At 40.3% G+C, this 13,767-nt stretch overlaps 1 pseudogene; it reads left to right on the top strand.

The window, feature by feature from the left end:
• Window positions 1-13,320, top strand: part of LOC131412286 (lethal(2) giant larvae protein homolog 1-like) — a 21,465-nt pseudogene extending 8,145 nt beyond the window's left edge.
• The last annotated feature ends 447 nt before the right edge of the window (window positions 13,321-13,767 follow it).

The raw sequence follows: 13,767 nt of genomic DNA, 5'->3' as shown, positions 1-13,767 counted from the left end.
TGGCTTTTCTGACTTACACTATTTTAAGCTATAAATACATTGCCCACTTTTGAGCCTATGTAGTTCATCTGAAATCTGTCACATGATAAAATTATACCTTCCATATTTTAAGGTGGAGACAGCATGGATTAGACTTAGGGTCAGAAGAACTGGGATCTCATCCTGGCTTAGCTCTGAACACACCATGTGACCTCTTATAAATCACTTCACCGTGTTGAATCTCGACTTTCTTATCTATGAAGTAAGTTAGACAACTTCTCAATATTTAGTGTGCAGACTAATCACCTAGAGATTTTGATAAAAGGAAGAGTCTGACCAGCAGGTCTGGGGTGGGGCCAGAGATTCGGCGTTTCTACCAAGCCTACAGGTGATGCCGGTGCTGCTGGTCCACAGACTACACTTTGAGTAGCAAAGTACTGGATAAATCCTTGGACAAATGCTGTATAATCTGAGGTTTCCATAAGATTACTCATGAGAAAGCATGTCATGAGGAAAGCATGTCATGATGGCCCCAAACAGGGATCAAGCACAGACAATCACTAACATGGGTATCGCACTTTACAGTTATCAAAGTGTGTTCACATCCATTTAGTCGTCACAGTATTTCTGAGAGGAACCTAAACTCAGAAAAGTTGAATCACTGGCCCAAGATCACAGAGTCATATTGTCAATATGTGCCAAAACCCAGGGTCAAATGCAGAGCCTCATCTCCAACTAGCCGTGCTCACGCACCACCATGTCTTCCAGGGCTACCTTTGTGTTAACAGGCCCCAAATGAATGAAGCCAAAGAAGACCTAACAGCCTAATTTAGTTTCATTACACAACCATATATTTATATATTTATTTAAAGTTACCTAAATATTGATAAAATCTAGTGTTTACCTGTTAGAGCCAACTTAAGACTTCTTTCACTTCTTTCCATTATTTTTCTGCTGCACCCTATTCATCAAGTACAGAAAAGCCTCTCAGGCCAGCATGTGCATTTCCAGTTTCAATTGCTACAGTGCATGAGTTCTAGATCTTAAAGGCCAAAAAGCATCTATTTGACTAAAGAGCTATAAGGCAGCCATAAAAATTATGGATCACAGAAATAAGCAATTAGTGTTATCTTCAATTGCTTTATTGGCAGTATTCACTCGTTAGAATAGAGGCAGCCGTAAAACAGATTGCAACATACTGTATAACAGCATATGGGATTTTACATTATAATGCTATTCTCTGCCAAGAAGTCATATTTTCATTTGAATGCATGGAACAGATTATCACAGGGTTTCCAGCATTAGAAGTGGATGACCCTCACTTTTTTTGTAGTTCTTGTTAAAGGCAATTCTTGAAGTTATGACTAAATCAAAATAAGTGCAATGGTGAACACGGCTGTGTTACGTGCCTGCATTCTGGGCCATTGGAGACTGGGCATGGCATGGAGCTACAGCAGATAATAAAGTCAATCTCTAACGTGGTGGATAGAAGGAGAGTTGAGGGTTTGCCAGTCTTACAAACCAGTTGGCATCAATTCTGGAGGAAGCTGCACACCCGCCCATCTCATCACAGCTGAAGTACCACAAAAGACACCATGAGCACAGGAGATAGAAATAAAACAATAGGAATAATAATGTGTAAAAGAACAGGATCTTGATTTAGCATTGGGAGATGTCTTCTTGACATCTACTCTGCCATTTTTACAGAACGTGTATGTGAGCAAGTTTATATATTGCAGATAATATGTATGTTTTAGGCCTTCAAATCCACACACCCTGGAACATGTTTCAATAGGCCAACCTCTCAGGAATCACCCAGAGGCCTAGAGTTTAATAGTTTCTCCATCCTCTCACACATTTTACAAGTTTCAATATGGCACACCTGGAAAGAGGGCTAAACGCCCACTCTGTTTCAACAGTTCAAGTTGGAAAAAGAGTAGGGAAAAGTACATCTAACAGATTCTCTTTCCAAGATCAGCCTGTGATATAGCAAATGAAAGGCAGGATTGCTGAAAAGGAAGCTCGTGTGGTTTCAAATTAGGAGTCATATTGTTGCACTCACAGTTGATCAAATAAATATTAATCACCAAATGTATTTATGTCACTTCTCACGCAATTGCAATATATTTCAAATGTGTTTTTAAATGGTGGATAAAACACACTGGGAGGGCAAAAAAAAAAATCTCCTTTTATAGAACCTCAGATACTAAAGAACTAGAGGCATATGTAGTAATTTACTAGAACAAAGGAGTGTGTTTGAATTAGTTTCTGTGTGTTTTCTGCTCTTTATTTAGACCTAGTAAAATCCAAATAATTCGATAAAAATCTTTAGAGTCTATGTACAATGATACGTTAAAAGTAAACTTTAACCTTAAGTAATATTTCAATGAATTAGTGTATTCACAAGTAATTTTTCTAGTTTTCAGTATGCAAAAATTATAAAATTATAAGGATTTTTCTACAATTAAATTTTTTTATAATTTTGGGGAAAAGTTATGCTAAATGATTCCAAAGGCAGTAATAATGCAAGACAAAGTATAACAGAGCTGCTCCTTTCTATATCCCTTGGTTGCTTGGAGTAACATCAATTTCCACATTTCTGTTTAAGGACTTTTCTTTTTCTTCACAAAATGATTTGGTGAAAAGAGTAATTAGACTAAAAACGCAGGCATTTTGCAACCTAATCTTGCCTATGCTATTTACCAGCCCCTATGACTTGGATATATCAATACACTGTGTAAATTCTGCTTCAGCTGTCATGGATTTATTTGTAAAGTTGCATGATGACCATAATACCTACAGCCTCCTTCCAAATTGAGCTTGAAAAATTTTTTTTAAGTATTTCTCAGTGGTTAGAGTAATTTCTCATGAATGACTACCTTGTCTTATTTTTAGAGAGGAAAGCTGGTGGTTTTCCAGGATCCAAACAAGCGGGCTCCTTTAAAAACTTGAAATGGAAACAGGAACCAAGACAGTGGCTAGTTTATACTTTGAGAAAATGCATGCTAACAGATTGAGGGTGTTCCACCAATGTATAACATACAGTAAAACATCTGCCTTTTGGTTCAACAGTATTTTCCTCAATTTTCTAAATTTGGCCGCTCTTGTGGCCCTGGCCTTCTGATTGAGGAGACCTTATTATACAGAAATGTTGAAGAGAAAGCTGCTCCTTGCGTTTATAAGGTAGCAAACTCAAGAGACTATGTATTTTTATTTTTTATTTATTTATTTTTTGTGTGTGAGGAAGATCAGCCCTGTGCTAACATCTACCAATCCTCCTCTATTTTTTGCTGAGGAAGACTGGCCCTGGGCTAACATCCGTGCCCATCTTCCTCCACTTTACATGGGACGCCGCCACAGCATTGCTTAACAAGTGGTGCGTTGGTGCGCGCACAGGATCCCAACTGGCGAACCCCAGCCCGCGGCAGCAGAGAGCGCGCACTTAACCGCTTGCGCCACTGGGCTGGCCCCGAGACTATGTATTTTTAAATGTCAATGGGTATAGGAGTGTGTGTGCGTCTGTGTGTGTGTGTTTCACCAAAGAGGGTCTCACCAAGTCAGACAACAGTGACACCAAAAGCTAATGGAGAAAATGCTTTTTTTACATATTTATCTTCCCATGCGGTAGCGTTACTTAATTCAGCATTGTTCAGAACAAACCAACAATAAATAGTATCTTCCTATATAATGACTAGGTTTTCCTTTCTTGCAATACAGTAAAGCATTTAAAAAAAAAAAAAACCCACAGGCATTTCAAATAGTCTCTGCTTTGCTGCAAAAATAGACTGTGACGAGAGTAACTCTTCCAATCAATTATGCAGCATGGTTTTAAGTGAGGAAAAATTTCAACATACGTATCACTTCAAAATATATACAGCACATATCTATATGTACAAACTGCGTAAATTTTGAAGGGATACGAAGCATATATTTTGCTACACCAAAGCTCTGACTGTTAAATTGATTGCAGAAAAACTATAATTTCTTTTGCTGAAAAACCCGAGCAATATGAATCTTACTGGGATTATTTAAACTCAGTGGTGTGTGTACACATCTATATGTATGTGGGTATAAACAACCGGATTTCTAGAAATTCCCTTCAGTAGGCTCAAAAGCAACTCCTCAGTAACTAAAATATTGCTCTGAAATTGTCTCCTTTAAGAGTGACGATAGCAAATGAACATACTTCGAATTCCACAGTCTACGCACGTGGATTTTAAACGCGTTCTGCGTGGTGGGGTTCACTTAATGTTGTTCACTCCCCTTATATAGATACAGTGTTCATTAATGGTCTCCCTTAAGCGCACCCTTTGAAAAGAATGATCTGCTATGTTAGCCAGAGCAATGTGACTTAGTCTTTTACATATATATTTTTTTTCTTTTTTTTTCATTTTGGCTGAATTCAGGAATAAGTCTGTGGACCAAAAGAATCGATCTGTCACAGAGCAACAGATTGCAGTTAGAGACTGCCAACAAATCACAAGCAACAGTAGGTAATGACTAATTGTAACAGGAATGAGGGAACAGAGGCTGGAGATTGTTTCAGAAAAGGTAACTGAAAAAATAATCTTTCCCAAATGAAATCAAACATTATTGTTTTGGTATTTGTTATTGTTAAATAACAAGCATAGCACCTTCGCTCCTCTCAATATTTCCTGGTGATGCTGATCAATTTGACAACTTCTAAGAGATTTGTGTATTTTCCATCACAGGTTGCCTTTTCTGTTCCTTTATTTCTATTAATACTATTCTATGAGGCACTTTTGAGGTTTCTCAATGAATTATTATTTTAACACACTCTTTGGAGTATAACCTAAGACATACAGGAAACCTTAACTATGACTCTCACGTTGTGGTAATGAGTATACAACATGATTTAAAGAAAAAAAAAAGGAAAGGGATTTATGAAGATTTACAAGGTCCAAGAAATAGAATGGTAAGAACAATCATATCCATCTCTTTTATTGATTAGAATGTTGCAATTTTTAATTATCTATTCAATCTTACTTCCTCAGATCTTCATGATACTTTTTTCTAATTGTCAACGTACACAAATATAAATTTATTTTTAACCGAAACTTAACCTTCTAAAACTTAGCCTATGAAATTACTGGGAGCTTGAGATGCTTAAAGGAATTAAACTCTACATTAAGGTTCCAATGCTTTGGGGATGTTCTGTAAGTTTTGCTTCACTGCAATGTAGATCAATAAGATTTTCTGTGTAGTTGAAACACAAGAATTTTGTGGCTCCCTGCAGTAACTGTAGAGATGAAAAAGCATATTGGGTCAAATGTAATATCATATTTTTAAAGGTCAGTTATTTTGTTTAAACTTACATATTTAGATTTTTTTTTTTTTTAGATTTTTGTGTGTGTGTGTGAGGAATATCAGCCCTGAGCTAACATCCAATGCCAATCCTCCTCTTTTTTCTGAGGAAGACCCTGAGCTAACATCCATGCCCATCTTCCTCTACTTGATATGGGATGCCGCCACAGCATGGCTTGACAAGCAGTGATTTGGTGTGCGCCTGGGATCCGAACAGGCAAACCCTGGGCCGCTGCAGCGGAGCACACGCACTTAACCACTTGCACCACTGGGCTGGCCCCTAAACTCATATATTTAATTTCAACCAATATAATGTGGCAAGATTGCCTATATACCTATTCCAAATATAAAAATAATGATTTCCTTAATGCGATGATGTAGGCTAGTTACCCCAATCTTTAGCAATGCAACCCATGTTGTCTCACTGATATTTTAATTCCTAAATTCTCTGCTTTCTACAACATACTAAACATCAGAATCCATGTCTTTTTAATATCTGCATCAAATATTCTTTATCTCCTCATTATTCAAAGAAGAAATAAATAAAGAATGCTAAGGACTGCCCTTCTTTCTTAAATTGACATTGATAGATATCCCCAAACTAGTTTCTCAACCCATTCAACTCTTCCTCTGCTGCAAAAGAGAAGATCAGTTCCAGAATGTCAAGTTAAAACTAGCCATTAAAGTGGTAACAAGGAAAAAAGAAAGAATCATTTGCAGAAATAAGTATCAGAACCAAATTAGATGGGAGGAGGATGAAAAATAATGGTGAATAATGAACTATAGATCATTGAAGCAACACATATGAGGAAAGGGAAGAAGCTAAGGGCAAATGAGATGGCATGAGGGCTGCAGGAACCTTGTGAGAGGGACCAAGAAAAATAAAACTAAGAAGAAAAATTTAAAACCTTGCCAAAGAGAAGTAAACATATCAGAAACCCATAAAACACCAATAGAAAATCAGAATTATACTTGGCTAAATTTTAAATAAATTTTCCCTCTATTTTGTTCTGATTCTTCAGTATTAGTAAATAGCCCAGCCTAAATCCTAGTTGATAGGGGTCATAGGCTTGGAATTTCCCATCATTTCCCAAGGAGCTTGTACACATAATTGATATGTACCTAAACCATTCTTTTGTTTCCAAGTGTCAGGATATTTTTGACAAAAAACATACTTCAACATCTTGATGATTTAAAGTCTGCTAAAGTTATTTATATTTATCCTCCCAAGGAGTGAACTGCAGACAACTTCATGTTCCAGATTTCAACACAAGTGCATCAATCTCCAATTATCACCTATATCCAAACACAGTGCAAGGACCTGGCCACTGGACAGTGGTGATCCACTCTGGCCAGCATTTACATCTCAGGTGATGACAAAGATACTGTTATTAGGGACTGCTAGCACAAAAAGCCAAATACTGGTGTTATAGACAGTACCCAGTTAACTAGGTACGACGGAAACACCACCAGTGATTTTCGAGGACTGATGAAACACCACGTGAGGTGGATTCATTCAATCGTTCGATCATTTATTTATTCTTTCATTCAATAAATATTTATCAAACACCTACCCACCATGTTCTAGGTACTATACAGTCCTATAGCCTTGATGTCTTCACATCATAATATCACACATATATTGGTGAAAATAACCCAGTTGCAACAATTACAATTATAAAACTGGAATTACCACCTCTTTTCCCATGGTTCTGATTACTCCTGGACTTTCACGCGGTCATGTTCATAACTACTTGATATATTTGAGTAATTTCAGGTGGATCCTTCTGCTCATACGTCACTACTTCATTAATAGTCAAGTTGTAACATGAGCTTACATGAAGCATTGCTCTCTTAAAATAAAAATATTCCTGGATATATTTCACCTTAATGTGAGTGAAATAACCTCTCAACCCCACCACCAAAGGAAAGAAATGCTAGCATGAAAACACTGGAATAATAGGGATAGAGAGAGGACGGCCCTGAAAAGGGCAGAGGGAGAAAGAGGAAACGGGGATGACACCCTCTACTTCATGATGGTGTCCAGGGCTATCTTCACTTCTGCTCCACGACGCATAAATTAAAACGCTTCAGATTTGAGTGAATTGGTTATTCTTTTTCTTTGTGTTGCCCAAATTGCAAAGTGAGATTTTCCAAAATTTCATTCTGTAATTTGATGTCTGATCCTTTTAATTCATGATTTTAAAGATTTTAACCAAAATGAAGGATCTCCACTTTTGTTTTCTGTCTCCAAACAACTCCTAGTGTTACCAAGATACAGGCCCAGATTATGCACTGTCCTAGGTATGCCCTTCTCTCCATTTTCTCTAGGTTCACTATTATTCTTTTGAAGTGTTTTAACCAGAACTGCATATTCTATTATATATAGATTCAAGTTCATATATACAAATATATATCTCATGTTCCCAATATACATTAAAATCACTATTAATAATACACCCACAAAAATGTATTCCTCATAAAATTAACTTAAAGCAATTCTAAGAGTTTGATCAACATCATCATTCCACGTTAAAGTAAATAGTAACTAATATACTTTCTATCCATGATAAGTCAACTATAAGCACAATTTGTGGCAGATTTTGGCTAATAAACTCCAAAATAACAAATACTTAGCAAAAACTTGATTATAGTAATTATTTGTTGTAAATTAAGACTTAGCATTGTAGCCATTTTTATTTCCTAAAATGAGCTTATTTGTAAATGTTAGTAGTTGATTAAATAATTGTTTAAAAAATGATCGTTCCTTTGGAAGTCTCATGTAAAAACGAAACAAAACAAACAAAACCTCAAATTTAATTACTCGAGGCCAAAATTTGAACTTTCCTTCAAGTTGTGTAGATTGAGACAAGCTCATGGCATAATTGAGCATTTCCTGGGAAAAAATACCCAACTAACACCTACTTGTTCCTCACCATCTCAAAATCATAGCTGGTGATTTCAAAGCACAGGGAAAAGTGGGTGATTGCCTCTGGGTTGCTACTGAGAACAATTCTCACAGTATTCTTAGGTTTCCCCTCCCTTTTCCAGAGGGGATAGTGGCTCTTGAACCAAATTTTGTATGCACGTTTACACAACAGTAAATCCAACTTCTCCACTCTAAGGCGCCCTCCTTAGCCACCGCGACCTCGGTTCCTGCAGGTGACAGTATGGCTTTCTGCTGATTTATTAAAAATCTCCCATTTTATGGCTCCTGTGTACTCTCTGGAGTGTGATCATGTGACCAATATAATGACAATCTGTCTCCCTGCTAACATTTCTCTACTTTGGTTATTTGTTTGATAAAGTGAGGAGCTTCCCTTTTGTTGCCCTTCATCAGAGCTTAATGTCTTTACTTTGGGATCAATATACTTTATGAATAATTTTATTTCCTTCTATTTTTATGGTCTTTTCTCCTCATTATCATACTGAGTTTATTAGCTGGTGCTGTCAGTATCTTTACCCTGTCATATGTTCCTGAGGTACAGTAAATATCACTTGTGTTGTAATTAATATGCACACCCTCTGCAGTAATTAAAGTACAGACCCCTTCAACCAGCTGAGCTTCCTACACTAATTCCACCTTATCTTCATAATGAACTTATTGTAATCTGAAACTACTACTGAATATTGTTCAGTAAGGCTAGAAGAATGAAATCTAACGAGATGCAATAATATTTGTGAACATGTTAATATAAAAAATGAATTTAATTAGTCTAAATCTAATTAAATTTCCCATACAATTAAAAGCCTCCCCTTCCTTCCATTTTTTAAAAACTAACTAATGCCGCATTATTGCCCTTTCAGTTATTCCTACAAAGAAGCAGACTGGACAAATGTTTTTTTCTCCCCTAAGATACATACAGCAAAACCTATGGGGACCAGAAATTGGATAGTGACATAGCAAGGAAATGGCTGAGTCCCTTGGAGGAACCACTATCTGCAATAAATGACTTGCAAGAGTTGGGACAAATCAGAAATCCAACTTTTCTAAAAGAGAAAAACTGGAGCAAAATAGTTTATCAAACCAATCTGTGAATCAAAAAAGGTTTTTAAAATATCTAATACCATATGTACATTGCAAGTTGCACTAAGTCACAGTCCCTGTCCCCAAGGAGCTTATATTTTAATGAAAGAAATACATATTTCAATTTAGCAAATATTTACTGGGCATTTTCTAGCAATAACACAGACAATGGATGACATAGAATTTCTAAGCAGGATGAAAAAGGAAAAGTCTAGCACTAAGCTTATACCTTGATAGACAGGAGAGAGAACATCCGGGGCAGGACACTAGCTGTTGCTGCACATATTCAGTTTTGCTGGAGAAAAGAGTCTGTGTAAGTTAGGAAAAAATAGACACAAAAGACTAAATCAAGATACATAATTGGCACAAAGGACAAACATGGTGAGGAACTGCATGCGCATTTAATATTACACTTACATTGTCAGGAAATATTTCAACCAGGAATGTGAGTTTGTGCAAGTGCAAACCCACAATAGGCAGAGAGCTGGCAGACGAGCCTGAAAATTGAGTGAAGGGTCAGGCATGACCACAACAGTGCCAGTAAAGGAGATTACTTCAAGTTGGAAAGAAGTTACCAGAAGGGTAGAACTCTGTTAATTCTTCACAGTAATGACTTGGATCTTGAAACGAAAGAAATCATTTCCAAAATTGTAGAGTGAACTAAATTAGCAGGCAGCACAGCATTGAGGACTGGTATACAACACTCACACATATAAATATATTATTTTAAGAATTTAAAAGTGGTTTAGTGGTCAAAACATGTGTCAATTAGGATAACACATTTACTCCTACAATTTTTTTTTCTTGTTTTCCTTAAAACTATCTCTATTTATGAGAGATTTGTAAGATACGCTATCTATTGGATTACTGGGAAGGAAGTAACCAAGTGATGTCATCTTTGCAGTAGTAGAATCCAAATTCCACCATTACCTGGCAGCTGTTCTGGCACTCTCTGAACAATGAGGGATTGGTTCCCCAAGAAAATCAATGTCTACTCTCCTACTGGACTTGAGATGAATTTAATTGGGCAAGAATAGAGAAGGATTTAGAGCAGCATCCATATAACATTCTCTCTAAAATTATCAGTGGGCTTGCTTTTAGATATGAGATGTCCTTTGGCAACGTTGCCTATCCATGCCCCAACTATCACCGCGAACACCACACACTGATTCTTTTACTGCCCTGTCCTCTATTTCACCCTGAGCCTCTAGTTTGACGTTGCACTTTTTTTCTTAATGCATTAAGTATATAGAAGTTTTGGAACCTAGGTGCATCTCATGCCATTCCCTAATATAACAAAGTGAAGAAAATTTAAATTGTATGTAAGTTATGCCAGTCAGAAGGCAATGAATTTTAAATAGAAACCTGATAATCTAGAAAGTTACCCTAAAAAACAAACTTCTGAGATCTCTTCATAACATAGAGCTTCAGTGATGAAAACAAATAACATGTTGAGATGTATTGCTAAAGCTATGCATTTCAAATCAAAGGAACTAAAGGAAAGTTAAGCCTTCTCTAGAAGAGTGCTCACTATATTTTAAGGAAGATTTAAATGTACTTCAAAAGGGGAGCATGGAGAAAATGCAATGATACTGATACCAAAAATAAATTACAAAGAAAATCTGGGCTGTTTTGCTGCTAAAAACTAAAACTAAAACTGATGTTGACATCTACCTGATAGTCAATATGTTTCTTAATGTGGATCCTAACCATCAAAAGGGAACCTATGCAGAAGGAAATGTGAAAGAAATGAATAGAGATCCTAAAAGATATCCTTTTAAAATTTCTGATTGATAAAGTTTCAGTTAGGCTATGCCACTGAAAATCACTAAATCCAGAATGCCAGCCCATTTTTTAGTGAAGGCAAGGCATGTGTGTACCGGTGGGTGTATGTGGGTCTGTGTTTGTATGTGTATGCACTTGTAGACATGAGAAAGCAAAAATTCGAGCTCAGAAAATTAAGTAATGTGAAATTCCCTTCGGTATACTCTTCCAATATATTAACTGAAAATACAATCACTTATGTTAAATTGCATTTGTTCATCTTTAAGCTTTGTGTTCGGTTCACTCTAAGACCTAAACTTAATGCTGAAGAATAGTCTCAAACCGGCAGAAGAAGTTCTAAAAGTTAGCAACAGTGTGGCTCGTAAGTCTGTCTGATTCATTTTTGAAAATTGTTCGCGCGAAGGATGGGCTTGGCTTTGGAGGAAATATTTTGTGACTCGAGACTTATTTTGCATACTCAGCATGGTTTGGGAGCAATGCTAATGTTTATGGATTATTGTACTAACTTAGAAATTATAGTGTGATATTTGTAATTCAATGGAAGCTTTCTTGGAAAGCAGACGACTGGCCTCCTTTCGACATGGCGAGTTGCTTCAACCCCTGCAGCACTGATTCCTGGTTCGGTGTGCAGAAGGTGGCGCTCTTCAAATACACAACCCAGACGGTGGTGGCCGGCACTGCAGGCTAGGTGCAGTGCAGGAGCTAAGAGAAGTGCGGTCTGAACAGGCGGCCAGCATGGCCAGTGTGGACCTCCTCCAGGACTGCGAGGGCTTCACGTGGAAGGGCCACGAGCAGCTGAGCCCGCGCACAGGGCCACTGCCCTCCCACTCCGGCTTCCTGCCGCATGTGCTGGTTCAGAGCCTGCCATCACTGCCATCAGCGCCGTCACGCTCCACGGCGAACGGAGCCACCAGTCGCGGCTTTGGCCTCTTCCACTACCAGCGCAAGAGCCCTGTGTTTGCCAGGTGCACCCTTCACACCCGCGACTCCGGCGCCATGGAGCGACCGCTCTCCTAGATGAAGTCGCTGCACCAGTCTTTCCCGCGCATCTGGAAGCGCCCAGCCTCAGGCAAGAAGTGGGCTCCTAATGCCAACAGCAAGTGGCACGAGGCCAACATGCAACTGGCGGAGCAGGCCTGCCCCCACGCTGTGGAGATGACGCCCGCTTGGCTGACGATTCCCTCTCGAGCGTCGCGCGCTGCCTCTACTTCGCCAACACGTTCCTTGGAGATGCAGCCCGCCACGGGCCCGCCATGCAGCACCAACTTGGGCTCCATATTTGCCTACACTCTAGAGGCTCGGACGGCGAGAAGCAGCCAGAGCTGCGGGAGGGGGAGGCCAGGCAGGGCAAGGACGTGCAGCTGACGCACCGCGCGCCGCTGGTGGCCATCCCCGTGTTGGACGCGCACGTCCGCCCGCTGCCTGAGCTCTACAAGGCCTAGCAGGACCTGGCACAGGCGGCCGACTTGCAGGATGGCCATGCCGTACTCATCGCTGCTGAGGAGCGGTTCAAGGTGTTCACACTACCCCAGGTGAGCGCCAAAACTAAGTTCAAGCTGAAGGCCCACGAGGGCCGTTGCGTGTGCAAGGTGGCACTGGTCACATTTGCCAGTGAGGCCTGTGAGAACTATGCCAAGACCTGTCTGCCCTGCCTCACCTACCCGGGCGACATCCACGTCTTCTTGGTGTCTGGCCTGCGACCCCAGGTGCACTTCTCACATATCCGGAAGGCAAACATCAGCTACATCGCCGCCTGCGTCTTTAACACGCCACAGCCAGGGTTTTTACCTGATTTCCCCATAAGAGTTTGAACACTTCTCCCTAAGTGCCCGGAACATCACAGAGCCACTCGGCTCTCTGGACGTTAGCTGGCCCTGCAATGCCACCCATGCCAGCTACAGGCTCGAGTCGCCCAAGCTGAGCCAGGCTAGTGGACCCTGGGCATCGTCCTGGCCCCATGAAGCCACAGTAGAAGCCCTGATCCTGTCCGCAGCAAGGGTGCTGACACCCCAGAGCAGCCCGAGGTGGTGCTTTAGCCCATGTCCATCAACTCAGCCAGCAGTGGCAACACCACACTGGACACTACGGGGTACGTCACAGTGGCAAATGTGAAGCATTTCCTGGGCTATTCCGAGGAATCTGAGAAGAATCTGAGGAACCTGGCAGAACACAAGGCTCGAGCCTGCGCCATCCTGATAAAATGAGGAAGGCCAGAACCACCCCACCACTTCCTGCCCTCCTCAAGCTGGGGTCCAGGGCCCCTTGCTCCTGCCTGGCCTTTCACAATGACCCACACCTGCTAACCTGTGGGCTCCAGCAGGACCTGCTGACCCTGGCCCCAGGATGTGGGCCAGGGCCCCAGCCCAGAGCTTCTGGGGCAGATTCAGACTGGCCTCTCCTAGAGGCGGTTGACTATAACCCTGGAGGCCAGGTGCCACTGGGAGAGACTAGCTGGGGCTAGCAGCCCATGCCGCCTCTCACTCCACACACTGTCCTTCCCCTCTCCCTTTGCAAGGAGTATTTTTCTAAGGCCTGTGCTGGCTGGACAGCCATTTGTAAAACTATTTTGGTACTTACTCCTGGGCCGCCCCCACCCCACCCCACCCTGTGCATACCTGTGCCAATGTATATGTGACTAGGAGCTGTCTAGG

This window comes from Diceros bicornis, chromosome 12 (assembly GCF_020826845.1).
Source record: "Diceros bicornis minor isolate mBicDic1 chromosome 12, mDicBic1.mat.cur, whole genome shotgun sequence".
Lineage (NCBI taxonomy): Eukaryota > Metazoa > Chordata > Mammalia > Perissodactyla > Rhinocerotidae > Diceros > Diceros bicornis.
This window is presented reverse-complemented; position numbering and strand designations above follow the sequence as displayed.